At 41.8% G+C, this 18367-nt stretch overlaps 1 protein-coding gene across 6 annotated transcripts in view; it reads left to right on the top strand.

The window, feature by feature from the left end:
* Positions 1–18367, top strand: part of lima1a (LIM domain and actin binding 1a) — a 145006-nt gene that overhangs the window by 51841 nt on the left and 74798 nt on the right. Inside the window, exon 1 of one of the 6 annotated variants that reach the window (XM_043681979.2) lies at positions 575–686. The exons of the other annotated variants lie outside the window; for them this stretch is intronic. The gene's annotated coding sequence lies outside the window, so the exon portion shown is untranslated. Of the gene's footprint in view, positions 1–574; positions 687–18367 lie in introns of those variants that run through there. 6 annotated transcript variants of the gene reach the window in all.

The following is an 18367-nucleotide window of genomic DNA, read 5'->3' as shown; positions in this document are numbered from 1 at the left end:
GGGACATGAATGATTTAGAGGGACGTGGATCAAACAAAAGAAAATGGGACCAGTTCAGTTTGGGAAACTTGGTCAGCATGTATGAGTTGGCCCAAAGGCTCAGCAGATAAGGTAGCGCTTTTATGGAAAGAGAAAAAGTTTAACATTTTGGGGTAGTGATCTTTTTTTTAATATTAGAATTGGTAAATGTTACAGATATTTCAAGTCCAAAGGCAGACAGAGTACAAAAGGATTGATCATGAATGGCAGGAGAGATTGAATGACAAAAATAATGATGGAAAAGGAGATGGTAGAAGTAGAGAAACCAGATGGACCTAGAGGAGATACAAATGGGAAAAGCAGAATCTTCACAGCTACTGCCCCCTTTTGTTTTTCTGGATACGGTCTGAAATTGTTGAACTCACTGATCCTGGATTGCTGTAAAGCATACAATGAAATATGCCTCTCAGTTTCTGTTCTAGAAATGAGTGAATTAGCTTGTAGGTGTGGCATCAATCTGATATGGAAGCTGTCCAAGAAGTAGAAATGTGATGTGGAGAGTAATGTGTTAACAATGTCAAGGAAGTGACTAAACCAGTAAGCAAATACTACAATTTCGTTGCACACTTTGTCTTACGAGCTCTGGTGTATTTCTGCAGGTGCCTTTTGGACAAGTGCTGAATCTGACATTGCAGGTTTGGGAGAAAGTAAGCATTTGTTCAGTTAATGGCCAATGTTTAAATGCTTTGTGTTTTAAAGAGAAATAGCTAATTGTGGTGTTGCCACACCATTTAAGGTTGATACGAGTATGTGTACTGTTCGAGTTCCTGAAATGTTTGTCCAGTTCGAGGCACCTGTTCCAACAGGTTGAAAGTATTTTCACTTGTGTATTTGCCTAATTTTGTATTGATACTTTCATTTAAAAAAAGAATTCCATGATACATAGCAAGATCCTTTTTCTTTGCTTAATCAATTGCTTTGGCAATTTGGGATTAAAATCCCTGGTTAGGGGTACTAAGAATTGTGATTTGAGAAAGTTTCACATCTAATGTGGTGTTTTCATTAGCTACCAGTTTCATTTTTTCTGTATTGAAGAATGCTTGAGTGATAAGTTTTCTGGCAGTATTTTCCAGTTTTCTTTTTCTGCATTGATGTAATTTCAAAAGAAGATACTCGATCTCTACTTGAATGAACAAAAAATCTGCCTATAACCAATATATGACACATTTGATGCAATGAAGGAATGACACTTACTACTCGTGTTGCTAGCGGAAGAAAATCCTAGTTCTAAGGTATTGGGACTAAAACCCTGAAGGTGTGTTCAACCTCATTATGTTGATTAAAAGTTCACTTTGTATTATTGATGTGCTCATGGCTTTGAGTAGGCTTGAATAGGAATACGATCACTAAAATAGTAAATATTATTGTATTAAAGTCTCCAGGATTGAGCTGGGGTCTGTCTTCCTATTATGAGCAGATTTAATAACCCAGCTTTTGCTTTTCTTGACTATAAATTGGTTGCATTTTTGATAAATTGCTAAACCAGCAGACTGTTGTTTAGCTTGGAGGGAGGGACTTTTGTTCATGAGACTACATTTCCAATAAATAATGTAGTAGGTGTGAGTGGTGAAACCATATCCTTGTGCTGACTATCCCTTTCGGCTCGTGTGTTATTCTGTTGGTGTTAACTTTTATTCGCTTTGCATGCGATTCTTCTTTTTAATTTTCTCTATGCTCAACTGTGTATTCCACAAGATGGCAGTAGCACTATGTGGGCAAGCTATTTGTAGACTTTCCATCATCTTTGTAAAATGTAGAGTGTCAAATTAAAGTCCTGACTCCACCCAGAGGTGTGAGATAACATTTTTTCTGAACGGGCTGATTTGAAAATACTTTTCAACTTTTTTAACCCTCCTTTGGATACTGTTTTAGCATAAGCAATTTGCAAATTTGCTATTTGTGGAATCTTGCATTTATTTTCCTATTACTGTTCCTGTCATTTGTATTCGGTTTTGTTAGCTACAGATTATACTGAATCAACCCTTGCCACCTTAATGCAGACAGTCTGTCTGTCTGAATTTGGATGACTTCCTCCAGTATCCGTCCAAGTTTTAAAAACTTGGACATGTCCAAATGGAGTATCTGCTGGGTGGGAGGTGTAGAAATCAACCTTGTGTCCATGATTCTGTTTTACTTTGTCTTTCTGCTACCATATCTGACCCTGACGTGAGTTTTGCATCTGTCTGTGTTTGTAGTGCAAGAAAAGTTTCCTGTGAAAGATGGGAACATGAAATATTTCGAGCAAGAATGAGGGTGATGGCAGAGGCTTGCTTTTCAGACTGGAGATCAGTGGCCAGTAGTGTGCCACAAGGATTGGTGCTAGGTCCACAGCTTTTTGTCATTTATATGAATGATTTGGATGGGAACTTGGGAGGTATGGTTAGTAAGTTTGCAGGTGACACCAATATTAGAGGTTTAGTGGACAGTGAAGAAGGTTACCTCCGATTACAACGGGATCTTGAACAGATGGGCCAATGGGCTGAGAAGTGGCAGATGGAGTTTAATTCAGATAAATGAGAGGTGCTGCATTTTGGGAAAATAAATCTTAGCAGGACTTATCCACTTAATAGGTCCTGGTGAGTGTTTGCTGAACAAAGAGACCTTGGAGTGCAGGTTCCTAGTTCCTTGAAAGTAGAGTCACAGGTAGATAGTGAAGAAGGCATTTGGTCTGCTTTCCTTTATTGGTCAGAGCATTAATATAGGAGTTGGGAGGTCATGTTGCGGCTGTACAGGACATTGGTTAGGCCACTTTTGAAATGCTGCATGCATTTCTGGTCTCCTGCTGTAGGAATGTTGTTGTGAAACCTGAAAGGGTTCAGAAAAGATCGAAAAGGATGTTGCCAGGGTTGGAGGATTTGAGCTACAGGAAGAGGCTATTAGGTGGGGGTTGTTTTTTTCCCTGGAATATTGGAGGCTAAGGGGTGACCTTATAAGAGGCTTATAAAATCATGAGGGCCATGATTAGGGTAAATAGACAAGGTCTTTTCCCAGGTGTGGGAAAGTCCAGAACTAGAGGGCATAGGTTTATGGTGAAAGGGGTAAGATATAAAAGGGACCTAACTGGTAACCTTTTCACGCAGAGGGTGGTGCTTGTATGGAATGAGCTGCCAGAGGAAGTGGTAGCGGCTGGTACAATTATAACATGTATCTGAATGGGTATATGAATAGGAAAGGTTTAGAGGGATATGGGCCAAATGTTGGCAAGCAGGACTAGATTAATTTAAGATATCTGTTCGGCATGGGTAAGGTGGACCGAAGGATCTGTTTCCATGCTGTACACCTCTCTCGGACTCTATAACCAGGATTTAGCTTTTGGGTTGGGGTCAAGGCTTGGTCTTGATATGATTGACATGGCAGTTTGATGCTTCAGAATCCAGACTACATACCAGTGGCAATAGTTAAACTGCAGTTGGAGTTCAAAGTTTCAATTTTGATCTTTTAATTGGAATATTCCCTGGAGGCTAGGAAAGTTCATGCAGGTAAGAGGTGTGGGAATAGAATTATTGGACTGTCTTAGAGTGCTGAAGTATAGATGCTTGCTGCAGCTATATTGAGCCTTGGTGAGACAGCACCTTAAGATTTTGTACAGTTTTGGTCATCTGATTGAAGGCTAGATGCCTGAAGAGGGAGTAGAATGAAGGTTCACCAAGCTAATCCCTAAGATGGCAGGATTGTCTTATGAGGAGAGATTGTATTCTATAGCTTGAAGTGTCCTTGAGCCCAACAGCACAGAGACGGGCCCTTTGGCCCAAATTGGTCCATGTCGACCAAAATGTCCATCCATGATAACCCCATTTCCCTGCACTTGGCCTATATCCTTCTAATCCTTTCCTATCCACATATTTGTCCAAATGCCTTTTTTTAAATGTTGTTAATGTACCTGCCTCGACCACTTCCACTGGCAGCTCGTTCCATATGCATACCACCCTCTGCGCAAAAAACAATTGCGTCTCAGGTTCCCTTTTATTCTTTCCCATCTAACATTAAACCAATGACCTATAATCCTCGATTCCCCAATTCTGGGGAAAAAGACTGAGTGCATTCACCCTATCCATGCCCCTCATGATCTTTTGCACCTCTGCAAGGTCCCCCCCTCAGTCTCCTACGCTCTAAAGAAAAAAAAGTTCTAGCTTGTCCAACCTCTCCCTATAACTCAGACCATTGAATCCAGGCAACCTCCTTGTAATATTCTTCTGCACTCTTTTCCAGTTTAGGGAGGACGTTACTACAACAAGGTGACCAAAACTGAACACAATGCTCCCAAATGTGGCCTCACCAATGTCCTCTATGGGATCTCATTAAAAATTGCATAATTCTTTTGAGGGCATGACAAGATGGATGTCAATAGGATGTTTCCTTGGCTGGTGGGATTTAGAACCCAAGGGACGCAATCACAGCGTAAGGTGCAAGCCATTTAAGAGGAGGAGGGAGAATTTCTTCACGCAGGTGATAAATCTTTGGAATTTTATTGTTCAGAGATCTGTGGAAGCTCACTTACTGAGCAGGTGAAAGATTGAGATCGATAAATTTCTGGGAAGTATTAATATAAAGGGATTTGGGGAAAATATGGGCAAAAAAGTGTAAAAGTAGATCATCAGCTGTGATCTACTTGGTGGAGCAAGGTCAATGGGCCGCATGGCTTACTCCTATTTCTTATGTTCCTATACCTGGTGAGCTTATACATATTCAGATGTGTGCAGATTTGACTTTGTGCGTTTCATGTTGCTGCAGCAGATGTTTTGTTAAATCATAGTTTCTTTCTGTGTGAGATGCTGCTGGCTCTCTCCTGATTTCTTTGTTATTTATAATCTGCAAGAACCTAGCATCTATTATCTGGTACTTGCTTCTAATATAGATGTGTGGTAATAAAATGTTCAAGGGTTAATTAGCAATAGAAGGATGTCAAATTAATCTAGTTTGGATCAGGGACTGAAGCTGTTCTGATATCAGCCTTTCCGCCAGAGCTTCCCAGTAGTTGGCCTTTGTGAAATTAGAGACAAAAAACTGCAAATGGTAGAATCCAGGGTACACAAGCAGGAGGCTGGACAAACTCAGCAAGCCAGGCAGCATCCGGTGGAGGAGAAGTCAGTGTAGCTTTATACCTGAAACGTTGACTTCTCTACCTGATGCTGCCTGGCTTGCTGTGTTCATCCAGCCTCCTGCTTATCTACCAGAGTAAAATTAGTGCATTTACTTTGGTTTCAGGAAGCTGCATTAGTTGTGTGTGTTGGGAGACTGAAGATGTTGAACACCTATGAAAGCTAATCTGAAAGTCATGTGCTGATCTATCTTTCTTCAGCAGGAGTATAGTTTGGTCCCAAGGGAAAGGGGAAAATCTAGTTGCCCACCCTACCTTGCTGGAAGTTTGCTAGCTGCCCAATTTAGGTTTGCTGTCTCATCCTAGGAGTGGGAACAGTCCCCTGAATGTCCTGAGGTCGGGGACTGATGCAAATATGCAGAGGCAAGTAGAGTTTTGCAAAGTGACCAAGCACTTGACGTGCTTTTGTTATGGGCCAGGTCAGACCCCTCAACAGTAAGAAGGTAGCCCAGACCCTAACATTTCTAGTTGTTTTAGGCAGATGTAGGGTGGATATCCCAGAAGTGATGCACCTGGTCAGACCACTTGACTTCAAGTAAAACAATTTATTTACGCACCATCAAATGAAACGCAAACAAAAGAAAACCGAATAATAACAACTTGAAAACTCAACAGACTATATCACAACGTCATGAAGCTGTTCCAATTTGCTGTGATATCCCTTGGCAAAAAAGATACATTCGAGCCCAGGTTCTTAGAGGAGGAATGTTAGAGAGAGGATCAGCCAGGGATCATTTGTTGAAGCATAGAACCTCTTTCACTGTTTCTAACTGCTAAAACTAAACCAAACTAGAAAAATCCCTTAACTGGGAGAACTGGCATGCCCCTTTTTCATTGTACAACTGATTTTAAAAAACCTAAAAGCCTTTTTCCTGATTGTTGCCTTGGACAGTATCTGTTGGCCATTAGCAAAGGCCCCAAAACCCAGACAAATCCGAACCCCTGCCTTTTACAACCCTACTTGAGAAAAAACATGGACAACATAATCATCTTAAAGGAGAAGCACCGTCCCAGTTTGTTTTCAAGATTTATTTAGGACCACCCCCAAAAAACAAAGGTTGTGGAATTCTTTACTTTGCTTTTCAAGTTTGTTTTTATATAAATTCCACCCTTTTTAAAATGACTTGTCCTTTTTTTTTCCCATCGCCCATATTTTTCTGAATCTGTGACGACCTAATGTACTGTTTTCCATGATTTTGATGTGATGTATCCTGTTCCAACCTTCAGGGATGCTGAAATTAATTGTAGCTATATGGTTAAGGTCCTCAAACTCTGCACAGATCTGGAATAAAACTTAGGTTTTTTTTGTGTACTTTTTTTTTAACATCTTATTCACTCTTTTTCTTATAATGGTGGACTTTATAAGGCTTTGTAATCTGGCAACTTGAACAACTAAATGTACAGTAATGGAATACTGTGCAAGCTTTGTTTTCATACTTCAACTTTCTGACAAAAATATTTTTTGAGCTGCACAAATCTAATGAAGTACTGGTGGCTGTGGTTTGTTTCTGGGATGATCTTGTTTACAAATCTTTTCATGGCCTTACCCTTCCCTATCTCTAATAACTTCCCCCTGGTCCTTGGAGATGTCCAAGCTCATCTGATTCTTCTGTTTTTTTTTTTGCCCATCTGCAGGTTTCCATTGTTGCACTGTTGTGTGGCTATACCTTCAACTGTCAGACCTTTAAACTCTGGAATTCCTTTCCAACTTATGTGACTTTCCTACCTTTGCTCTCCTGCTTTTTGGATGCTCCTTTAACTTGCCTCTGACCAGGCTTTAGTTGGAAAAAGTCTGGTGCATTAATGCCCTTTTAGGGAAAGAAACTGCTGTCCTTACCTTGACTGGCCTACGCATGACTCCAGATACATTAATCTTTGATTCTTCTACATATCACAGGAAAAAAACCCAGGGAAGTGGAACTGAGGAATTTCAGATCAGCTATGATCCTACTGAATGAGTGTCAGCCTAAAGTGCCCTCTGGAAAATTAGGGATTGGTAATAAAATGTTGGCCTGGCCAGTGACTATTTAAAACAAAATGCTATTCTCCCACATGGAGAGAAACTGGATGTGACCATTCCTGACATGAAAGTGAGGGCATGTTTCTGGAGACGACTGCTCATTGCTTGCTCCTCCAACACCTCCGTTTTAGTCCGCATTACCCAACATTTCCATGGCAGTGACTGTCTGGTACCTTCATCCGCTGAGGTTGGACGTTCACCAGCCTCAACACATCATGTTATGTCTCCAACTCACTTAGAATACAGTTCTCCAATTTGTTATTACACTTTGGAACACACTGGTACCTTTTTGTTATAATATTTCTGCCAGGCCACTTTGTGTGTGGGGATGAGCAGCATCCAAAGGATTGAACCAGGGTTCACCTCTGGGCTCATTTTCTTTATTCCCTTAGCACTTACTGATTTTGTGCTTACATGGAGGCTAATAGTATCTCTGCCATGCCTTGCCTTTTTTGTGCTTTGCTGTCTCATTCAGAGCTTAAAGCTTTGCAGTTCTTCTGCTGTGCGTTGTCTCTTAATGTGGATACGAAGTCAGGTAGCTTGTCATTGTTGTCAGCAGTGATCAGTCATGGGAGGTGAAGACCTCAATGAAAGAAGCTCAGTATTGTTGTGGTCAACAGGGAGTGCAAGGAGCAATGGAACATGAAGGGTTGGAGTGGTGAGGTGGGGGGAGTATTGATCATCAGGCTGGTACTGTGACTCACTCTCAAGCATGACCTAAGTTATTTTCCATTCTAAAATACATTGCAAATGTACAAGAGAAATCGAAAATGGCTGTGGCCATGCCGAGAGTGGGTGGCGGAAGTGTCGTCTTTTCTGTTTTGAGTATGTGGGCTCTATTTGTTAGTGATGTCAGGACCTTCAGTGGGAAATTGCATTAATCAGGTGCTTCACCAGTCGAAGTTGATGACCTATGTAACCAGAGTACCCTACATTTGAAATGCATGCACAGCCCAACTCTGTGGAATACAAATCCTAGCCACAAGCAATCGTGACCATGTTATTAGTCATTAGAAATTGATTATAGTCATCTCTGTGAAGCAGATGTAATCACAAGCAACCAATTCAAAGACAATCCAAGGTCTCATCAGTTGCACAAAGGCATAGAGCAGATTTCATCTCACCTTGCGCAACAGTGTTTTCCAACATGCTTTTATATGCAATGCTGCCTTTCTTGGTTGATGTAGGGATTGGAGGGGAAAGGTTTCAGTAATTGTATAGGTAAAAACAATGACTGCAGATGCTGGAAACCAGATTCTGGATTAGTGGTGCTGGAACAGCACAGCAGTTCAGGCAGCATCCAAGGAGCAGCGAAATCGACGTTTCGGGCAAAAGTGTTCCAGAGGATTGGAGATTGGCCAATGTTCTTCCTTTAAGAAGGGAAACCAAAATAAGCCAGGTAATTACAGGCCATTGAGCCTGACGTCAGTGGTGGGGAAGCTGTTGGGAATGATACCGAGAGATAGGATTTATTCACGTTTGAAAGTGAACGGACTGGTTACTAATCGACAGCACGGGTTTGTACAGGGAAGGTTACGTCTCACCAACTTGATTAAATTTTTTGAAGTGACGAGAATGATCGAGGAGGGAAGGGCAGTGAATGTTGTCCTCATGAACTTTAATAAAAGGAAGGCATTTGATAAGGTAGGTTTTTAAACCTTATGGCAGGCTGGTACAAGTCTCACGGGACCTGGGGTGTGCTGGCTGGACGGATACAGAACCGGCTTGGTCATAGAAAACCGTAGCGGTGGAAGGATGCTTTTCGGAATGGACATCAGTAACCCGTGGTGTTCCACAGGGATCAGTGCTGGGACCTTTGCTGTCTGTAATAACTAAATGATGATGATCCAGAGGAAACCGCAAGTGGCCTGAATAGTAGGTCTGCGAACGGCACCAAAATTGGCAGAGTTCAGATAGTGAGAAAGAATATCAAAGGATACACAGGGACATAGATTGTAGATTTGGGGAGAGAAATGAGAGATAGACAAATGAGGGGGGATGCATTTTGGAAGATCAAATTCTGCTACAAATTATACAATAAAATGACAGAACCCTTAGGATCACTGACATACAAAACGAATCTGGACATACAGGTCCCTGAAAAAGTGGCAACACAAGTAGATAAGGTGGTCAAGAAGGCATACAACATGCTTGCCTTCAGCGGCCAAGGCACAGAATATAAAAGTTGGCAAGATACGTTACGGTTGTATAAAACGTTAGTTCAGCCACATTTGGAATATTGCATCCAGTTGTGGTCACCACATTATCAGAAGGACGTGGTTGCCTTAGATTGGGTGCAGAAGAAGGTTTACCAGGATGTTGCCTGGTCCATAGATTGGGTGGATAATCAGAGGATTTTTTCCCCCAGGGTAGAAAGGTCAACTACAGGAAGGCACAGGTTCAAGGTGAGGGGGAAAAAGTTTTTAGATGGGAAGTGCGAGGAAAAGTTTTCACGCAGAGGGTGGTGGGTGCCTGCAATGTACTGGTCAGTGGAGGTGGTAGAAGCAGGCACATTAGCAACGTTTAAAAGCGGATCTTGATAGAAACATGAATGGGAAGCAAACTGAGGAACAGAAATATGGCTGGGCAATAAATAGCAGCTCTAAATAAGGATTAGGAATCAATGCATGGAGATTCAAATTCAATTTGAGGAAGAGTAACTTGAGTCTCAAATCATTGTTCTCAACTTAAATGAGGGCAGAGAGTCATGGAGAAAAGTGATCAAAAAAAAATCACAGCCTTGGAAAAAAGACTAAGGGGAGGGTCAATGCTTTGCAAAATTTACACCAGTCAAAAGCAAGGATTTTCTTGTCATTTACTTGTGGGATGTGGGCATTGCTGGCTGACCTACCTTTATTGTTTATTGCTAGCAGCCCTTGAGAAGGTAGTGGCAAGCTGCTGCCTTGTACTGCTGCAGTCCACATGCTGCAGGCAGACCCACAGGGAGGCAATTCCAGGATTTTGACCCACTGACACTGAAGAAAACAACAATATATGTCCAAGTCAGGATAGTGACTGGCTTGGAGGGGATCTTGGAGGTGGTGATGTTCCCCTGAATCTGCTGTTCCTTGTTCTTCTCGATGGAATTGGAGTTCTATGAGAAGGATGGACCATGGCAGTCAGAGAGAGTATCTATTTAAAAACAAAGGCATACGAAATAGAGGAAACTCGTGGTAGGCCAGAAGATTTGAATTTTTTTTAAGAAAGGTAACAGAGGGAAAAACTGACTGACTATGAAAGTAAATTGGCAAGAAATATTAAAATAAATAGCAAGAGCTTCTATGGGTTTATTTTTTTAAAAAGTAGTGAAAGCAACAGTGGAACCAGTGGAAGATGCAACTGTGGAATTGATTATGGGGAACAGGGAAATGGTAGATAAGTTAAGCCAATATTTTGCATCGGTATTCACAGTAGAGAACATGGTAACATCCCAGATACCAGAAGGAAGATGCTAAAGGAAGAAAACATCTTGCAACATTCTTTTTCTTGGAGACAAAGCATTTGACAAAGTCATTGGATTAAAAGACAAACAGGTCACGAGGGCCTGATCGCCTGCACCCCAGGGTTTTAAAAGAGGTGGCTACAGAAATACTGGAGGCATTGGGTGAAATATTTCAAAACTCACTGAATGCCAGGAGGATTATAGCAGATATCATCTGATGCCCCTGTTCATGAATTGAAGGAGACAGAAAACAGGAACCTACAGGCCAGTTAGCCTAACATCTGTTATCTGGAAAATGCTAGAGATCACGATTAAGAAAGAAATAGGGCCAAATTTATAAATGCTTAACACAAACTCTCAACATGGTATTGTGAAAGAGAAATCATGTTTGACAAATTTGCCAGAGCTATTTGAGGATATAACAAGCATTGTTGATAAAGGGGAACCAGTAGAAGTACTGTATTTGGATTCATAAAAGACACTCAAAAGATGCCACATAATCACTCAAGATTGGAGCTCATGGTAATAGGGGCAATGTATTAGCATGGATTGAGAAATGATTAACATACAGAAGACAAAGTCAGGATTGATGGGTCTTTTTCCGGTTGGAAGTACATTACTAGTTGAGTGCCACAATAATCAGTCCTGGGCCCAATATTTACTATCTATATTAATTACTTGGAGAAGGGGCAGAGTAATGTATCCAAATTTGCTGAAAATAGGTGGGAGGGCATGTTACATGAAGCACATAAGGAACCTTCAAGAGGTTATAGAGAGGTTGAAATGACCGAGCAAAAACGTGCCAGATGGAGTTTCGTGTAGGAAAGCATGAAGACCTGTACTTTGATTGATAGAATCAAATGAACATTGTTATTTAAATGGAGACACTCCAAAGAAAGAGCAGCTGGTTGATTTTGTGCATGAAGCATAAAGCTAGCACGCAGATGCAGCAAGTAATCAAGGCAGCCAATGAACTCTTGGCCTTTAAATCGATAAAGAGTTAGAGTTTAACTATAGGGAGTCTTGTTTGGCATTTATAATCTCTGACTGACTGTATTTGCATGGCATTGCCTTTGCCGCATACATCAGAATAAAAGTTCCTACGCAAAACCCATGGAGGCAATTGAACAGCTCTCGTGTCAGAGTCCTCAATGTCCCATTGTATGGAGGACTGTTAATTTTGTTTGTGATGCAAATGGTGACTACTCTTAATAGTAGAGACTTGTTCTGTTTTGGGTATTCCCCACACCATTTTAATTGGAACTGTGACCAATGGATCCAACCACCAACAACCACCAATGTCACAACCAGTCCAATAAATGGCATTGAGGACGAGGGATTCTGGGCCTCCTGTACCTCTTCCACATCCCGAGAGGACCTCGTGTGGAGGCTGTTCTGCCCCACTTTAGATTGCTGCTAGCCTATGGCTGTTCCTCTTTCATTTATCTGTGCCTGGATAGCACAATGATCACAGAGACAATGATCCCTACTGTGGTTGGACCTGTGCCTTCCTGTAGTTGACCTTTCTACCCTGGGGGAAAAAATCCTCTGATTATCCACCCAATCTATGGACCAGGCAACATCCTGGTAAACCTTCTTCTGCACCCAATCTAAGGCAACCACGTCCTTCTGATAATGTGGTGACCACAACTGGATGCAATATTCCAAATGTGGCTGAACTAACGTTTTATACAACCGTAACGTATCTTGCCAACTTTTATATTCTATGCCTTGGCCGCTGAAGGCAAGCATGTTGTATGCCTTCTTGACCACCTTATCTACTTGTGTTGCCACTTTTTCAGGGACCTGTATGTCCAGATTCGTTTTGTATGTCAGTGATCCTAAGGGTTCTGTCATTTTATTGTATAATTTGTAGCAGAATTTGATCTTCCAAAATGCATCCCCCCTCATTTGTCTATCTCTCATTTCTCTCCCCAAATCTACAATCTATGTCCCTGTGTATCCTTTGATATTCTTTCTCACTATCTGAACTCTGCCAATTTTGGTGCCGTTCGCAGACCTACTATTCAGGCCACTTGCGGTTTCCTCTGGATCATCATCATTTAGTTATTACAGACAGCAAAGGTCCCAGCACTGATCCCTGTGGAACACCACGGGTTACTGATGTCCATTCCGAAAAGCATCCTTCCACCGCTACGGTTTTCTATGACCAAGCCGATTCTGTATCCGTCCAGCCAGCACACCCCAGGTCCCGTGAGACTTGTACCAGCCTGCCATAAGGTTTAAAAACCTACCTTATCAAATGCCTTCCTTTTATTAAAGTTCATGAGGACAACATTCACTGCCCTTCCCTCCTCGATCATTCTCGTCACTTCAAAAAACTTAATCGAGTTGGTGAGACGTAACCTTCCCTGTACAAACCCGTGCTGTCGATTAGTAACCAGTCCGTTCACTTTCAAACGTGAATAAATCCTATCTCTCGGTATCATTCCCAACAGCTTCCCCACCACTGACGTCAGGCTCAATGGCCTGTAATTACCTGGCTTATTTTGGTTTCCCTTCTTAAAGGAACAACATTGGCCAATCTCCAATCCTCTGGAAACTCACCTGAGGCCAAAGAGGATGCAAAGGTAACTGTTAAGGCCGCAGCTATTTCCTCCCTTGCCCCTCACTGTATCCTGGGATAGATACCATCGGGTTCTGGGGACTTGTCTACCTAAATATCTTTCAAGACACCAAATACTTCCTCCTCCTCCATTATGTTGACCAGCCTGAGAGTATTCACATACCTTTCTCTAACCTCAATATCCCTCACGTCCCTCTTTTTGGTGAATACCAATGTTAAGTACTTCTTAAGGATCTCATCCATTTCCTCTGGCTCCACACATTTATCTCCCTCCTTTTTATCCTCGAGTGGGCCTACTCTTTTTATTTTTAACTTCCTGATGACCCTCCTTGCTCCTAATACATGTATAGAATGCCTTGGGATTCTCCTTTAACCTTGCTGGCCAAGGTTATTTCATAACCCTGTTTAGCCCTACTAACTCCCTGTTTTGAGCTCCTTCCTCCTTTCTCTATATTTTTCAGGTACTCCCTTAGTGGGTTTGGATGGGGAACAATTTACTAGGTGTGTCCAGGACTTTGGTTTGTTTGAATAGTCCAATGAGGGAGGGATGTTACTGGACCTGGTATAGGGAAATCAGTCTGGCCAGGTGATCAAAGTTTCACTGGGGGTGCTTCCTGTTTGAGCTCCTTCCTACTTTCTTCTCTTTGTTTTTTTTTTCCACTAAGTTGATGCCTTTCCCTGCCATCCAAGGTTCCTGAATACTGACATTCCTATCCTTCATTTCCACAGGAACATGCCTGTCATGCCCTGTAATCAATTGGACTTTGAATGACTCTCTCCCATGTCAGATGTGGTTTAACCCTCAAACAGCTGCTCCCAATCCGCATTCTCCAATTCTTGCCTAACTTGGTCATAGTTTGCCTTCTCCCAACTTAATGCCTTCATTCAAGGTCCGCTCTTGTCCTTGTCAATAAATAGCTGAAAACGTATGCAATTACTGTCATTGTTCCCAAAATGCACCCCCACTGAAACTTTGATCACCTGGCTGAGCTCATTTCCCAATATCAGGTCCAGTATGGCCCCCTCCCTTGTTGGACTATCCACATATTGTTTCAAAAAACCCTCCTGGACAAATGTAGCAAATTGCTCCCCATCCAAACCCCCAGCACGAAGGGAATCCCAGTCAATATGGTGGAAGTTAAAATCACCGACTATCACAACCCTGTTTTCACATTTCCAGAATCTGCCTACTTATCTCCTCTTCTATCTCCTGCTGGCTGCTGGGAGGTCTCATTGTGATTGCACCCTTCCTATTCCTGAGCTGTAACCGTAATGCCTCGCTGCAAGATCCCTCCAAGGTGTCCTCCCTTAACATAGTTGTGATATGCTCCCTAACCAGTAATGCAACTTCCCCACCTTTTTTATTGCTTCTCTCTGTCTCCTCTAAAACATCAATATCCTGGAACGTTAAGCTGCCAGTCCTGTCCCTCTTTCAATCATGTGTCTGCTCGCAGCAGCATCATAATTGCATGCGTTTATTCAGGCTCTAAGTTCATCTGTCTTACCTATTATACTTTTTTTTTCTCCACAAGTTTACAAAAGAAAACTAAAAAAAAAACCCAAGTATAAACATTGATATACAGTTAAATCTTAAATGATAACTGAAATCTATCAAACAAGAAAACAGAAATACCAAGAGGAAAAAAAAAAGACAGAACTCAACTAACTACTCATCTAACTTACACTCTGGTTAGTTGTATCATTAAAATTCTTACATTATTCAAGAGAAAAAAAAATCTAACGGATAACAGATAAATTGAGCAGTGATATACATGCTCGGAATGTGTTAACATCAGATCACAACAAAACCCGTATTTATTCAAAACATCCCGAGCATAGAGCATATAAAATTCACAAAAATAAAAGCGCTTTTGTACATTCAGATCAATATAATAAAAAAAACCCATTTCTAAATAGTAAAAAAAAAAGTATAAAACGTGTTTTAAATGGAGATCTTCCCCCTTATTCCCAGGGGGCATCACTTCCTTTCCAAAAAACTCCATCATAACCTCTCCTAACCAGTGCTCCACCCTTGACCCAGGCACCCCACGATAGGATAAAGAAAATTCAAGTATACCACTGAACGAGAACTAACAGTGAGTACCCTATCCCCACACCAACACCTGGATATATTTGGTAATGTTAATACCATATATAAACATATATGACTATAAAATTACAGTCTCAGCAAATAATAATTCAATATATTAATACAAAATAACAGGGGAAAACAACCCCGCTCCCAAGGACAAAGATAAAATAAGATAAGGTAGCCACCTTCCCCCCCCCCCCCCCCCCCCCCCAAATCTACATTAACTAGACCCCCTGGCCTATATATATATTTAAAAAAGGGGGGGGGGGGAAATAAGCCCTTCTTTCCCCCCCGAGATAATATTAAACAGTAAGATAATGAAAGGGAAAAAAAAGGGGCGGGTGTGGGATAGGGCAATACAACATCAATGAACTCTTATGATTTGTCTGAGAGTCCAAAAGTTCCTTGGCCTTCTCCGGTGATCCGAAGTTAAACACTGACCCTTCATGGCTTAAGCGTAGTATAGCTGGGTAGCGCAAGGAGTATTGAATGTTTAAATCCCTTAAACACTTCTTTGCTTCATCAAACGCCTTCCTCTTTCGAACCAAAGCTAGGGAAAAGTCCTGAAATAACATAATCTTGGATCCTTTATGAGTCATGGCTTGTGGATCTTTCCCAAGATTTCTGGAGGCTTCCAAGAGCATCTGCCTCACCTTTTAGCTCTGCAGCTGGAACAGGACCGGGAGGGGGCGCTGGTTCGAGCCGGGCCCGTGTATTGCGACCCGGTAGGCCCATTCTACCCTTACCTGGCCTGATCCAGCCTCCAGATTCAATAACTGTGGAAGCCACTGTTCAAGGAACCTTGTAAGCTGGCCATCTTCTTCCCGTTTGGGAAGGCCCAGCAAACGAATATTTTTTCGACGACCTCTATTCTCGAGGTTGTCAGTGTGGTTCTCTAAGGTCCGGACTTGCTGCTCGAGAGTCTGGACCCGATCCACGGCCGATTCTGCAATGGCGTTGGAGGTCGCGGCCTTTAGCTCCACCCCTCCGACTCGGCATTCAATTTCCTCGATGTCTCGGCCGTGCTTTTGTAGCGCGGCCGAGAGTGAATTCCATCGACTTCGGGACTCCATAAAGGCATCGATCTTCGCATCGAGTTTAGAGATTATTTCCGCGAGGCTCACCACCGTAGATAAGTCCCCCGGGCGGCTGTGGACGCCTCTGCTGCAGCTGAGGAGGGTGGGGGAGGGGCTCCTGCCTGCTGAGAACTGCGGGCTCCTTTTCCCCCTAGTCATTTTTACAGGAGACTGAACTGTATAAATTTAGTCCTAAACCACTAATTATATTAAATAAAAACTATTTTTAGTTGATTTGGTGAGTGTGGTGGGGGAGGTTGGCCCACTTTGCCTATGTCTTGGTAGGAGCACTATAGACTCAGACTTGCTGAGTTGCCGCCATCTTGGATCTCCCCCTATTATACTTTTTGCATTGAAGCAAATACAGTCCAAGCCTCCCACCTCCACTGAGCTCAGCAATCTGTCTGTAATAAGAAATTTTGCTAAATTGGAGAGTTGTGAACCTTGAGATTCCTTGACCATGGAGGCCTGTGGAGATTCGTTCTTTGAGTGGGTTTAAGGTAGAGATAGGTCTGTGATTGTTAATATGGGTTATGGGATTCAGATGGGTAAAAGACACTGAAGTATTGATCATATTGAATGGCAGAGCAGGCTTGACAGGCTGACTGGCCTGTTCCTTTTCCTGTTCCTTCCTATGATGAGTGTCCCCAGTGGACTGGCATTGAATTGACTACTTGTGATCTTGAAATATTACCCTGGAGTTGCAAATAGGCTTTCAGATCTGATCGGTATCCTCGCCAATGATTTTTTAAATCAAATTGGGCAAACGGTCTCTTGATGATACTGGAGCAGAAATATTTATGGAAGGAAGTTTGTAATTCTCCCATACAAATAAGATAATGCATATTATTCCATAAGTCATGCTTTATCTACTTAATCACACATCTATTTGAGCTGGACAGCACATCGGGATGTTATTAGTTTATTGTTGGGAGTGGAGCAAAATGGCTTTTTTGGAAACTTCACATGAAGTTTCCAAGATTACAGCATAGCTAGTAGCAATTGGCCTAGTGCATGGCTACCTAGTCCAGAAAAGTCCTGATTTGGTCTATTAGATGGAAAGATGGTGGTTATTGTTGGGGGTGCGGGGGGGGGGTTGGAAAAGAGAGAGAGAGAGATCTGTTCTTTTGAGGTATTAGTAAAGGCACTACAATTGGTTACGGTTGTTTGAGAGAGAACTTTAGCTCTGCATTCAGTTTTTAGTGACTGCTATACAGGTATTTGTGCTGATATTGGGCTCATCTCTGCTGTACCTCTTTTTCAACGTTAAATAGCCTGCCAGCACTCCCCAACCGTTGCATATGAATGCTGACACTTTTACACTAGTCCAGTAAGAAGGTCTCCAAAGGTATGCACTGCCAATAAAGCAAACATTCAGGCACTTCAGGTGAGCTGACTAATTGGAAAGTACCAATTTTTTTTAAGATAAAGTTGACTGAAGAGATTAGTTTTGATTATCGCCAAATGTTTGCAACACTTCAGAATGTGAATCTTGCAAACAGAACTGGTCAGTGTTTTCAATCCTCAATACCCTGCAACCTTTTTTCTGTCTGGGCCTGTATGGATTTTCCATAGTCATTTCGGAGAATCTAATAAATGGATTTAGAGGAAGTATCAAACGTTAATTTCTTGAGTCTTTCAAAACACCATTGTTAAAATATTGGGTGGATCCTCATAACTGTGTGAACACTACTTCAGGTAGTCTGTGTCAGAACATGATTTCTCTTCAAGATTGTAGAAGTAGCTTGCAAAGTGAAACACTGCCATTTATATATCATTGCTTTACTAGATTACAACACTTATTTCCCTCCTACCTCCTTTTAGTTGCTTCCAGATAAAAGAAAATATCATGCTTTTGTTTAAACAGTAATTTGTAGACATTGATTTGTCTTTTCAATTGAATCCTTTCTTGCTCTAACCAGTTGAAGGATTGATTGCTTAATCCGTGACAACCAGAGATCAGCATGTTGAAATTTGCAGATATGTTGCTAGTAAATGGATGTACTCAGCACA

This window comes from Chiloscyllium plagiosum, unplaced genomic scaffold (assembly GCF_037043375.1).
Source record: "Chiloscyllium plagiosum isolate Xiang-an unplaced genomic scaffold, Cpla_swu_hap1 HiC_scaffold_53X, whole genome shotgun sequence".
Classification (NCBI taxonomy): domain Eukaryota; kingdom Metazoa; phylum Chordata; class Chondrichthyes; order Orectolobiformes; family Hemiscylliidae; genus Chiloscyllium; species Chiloscyllium plagiosum.
Note: the sequence above shows the minus strand (reverse complement) of the source record. Positions and strands in the feature narration are given on the sequence as shown.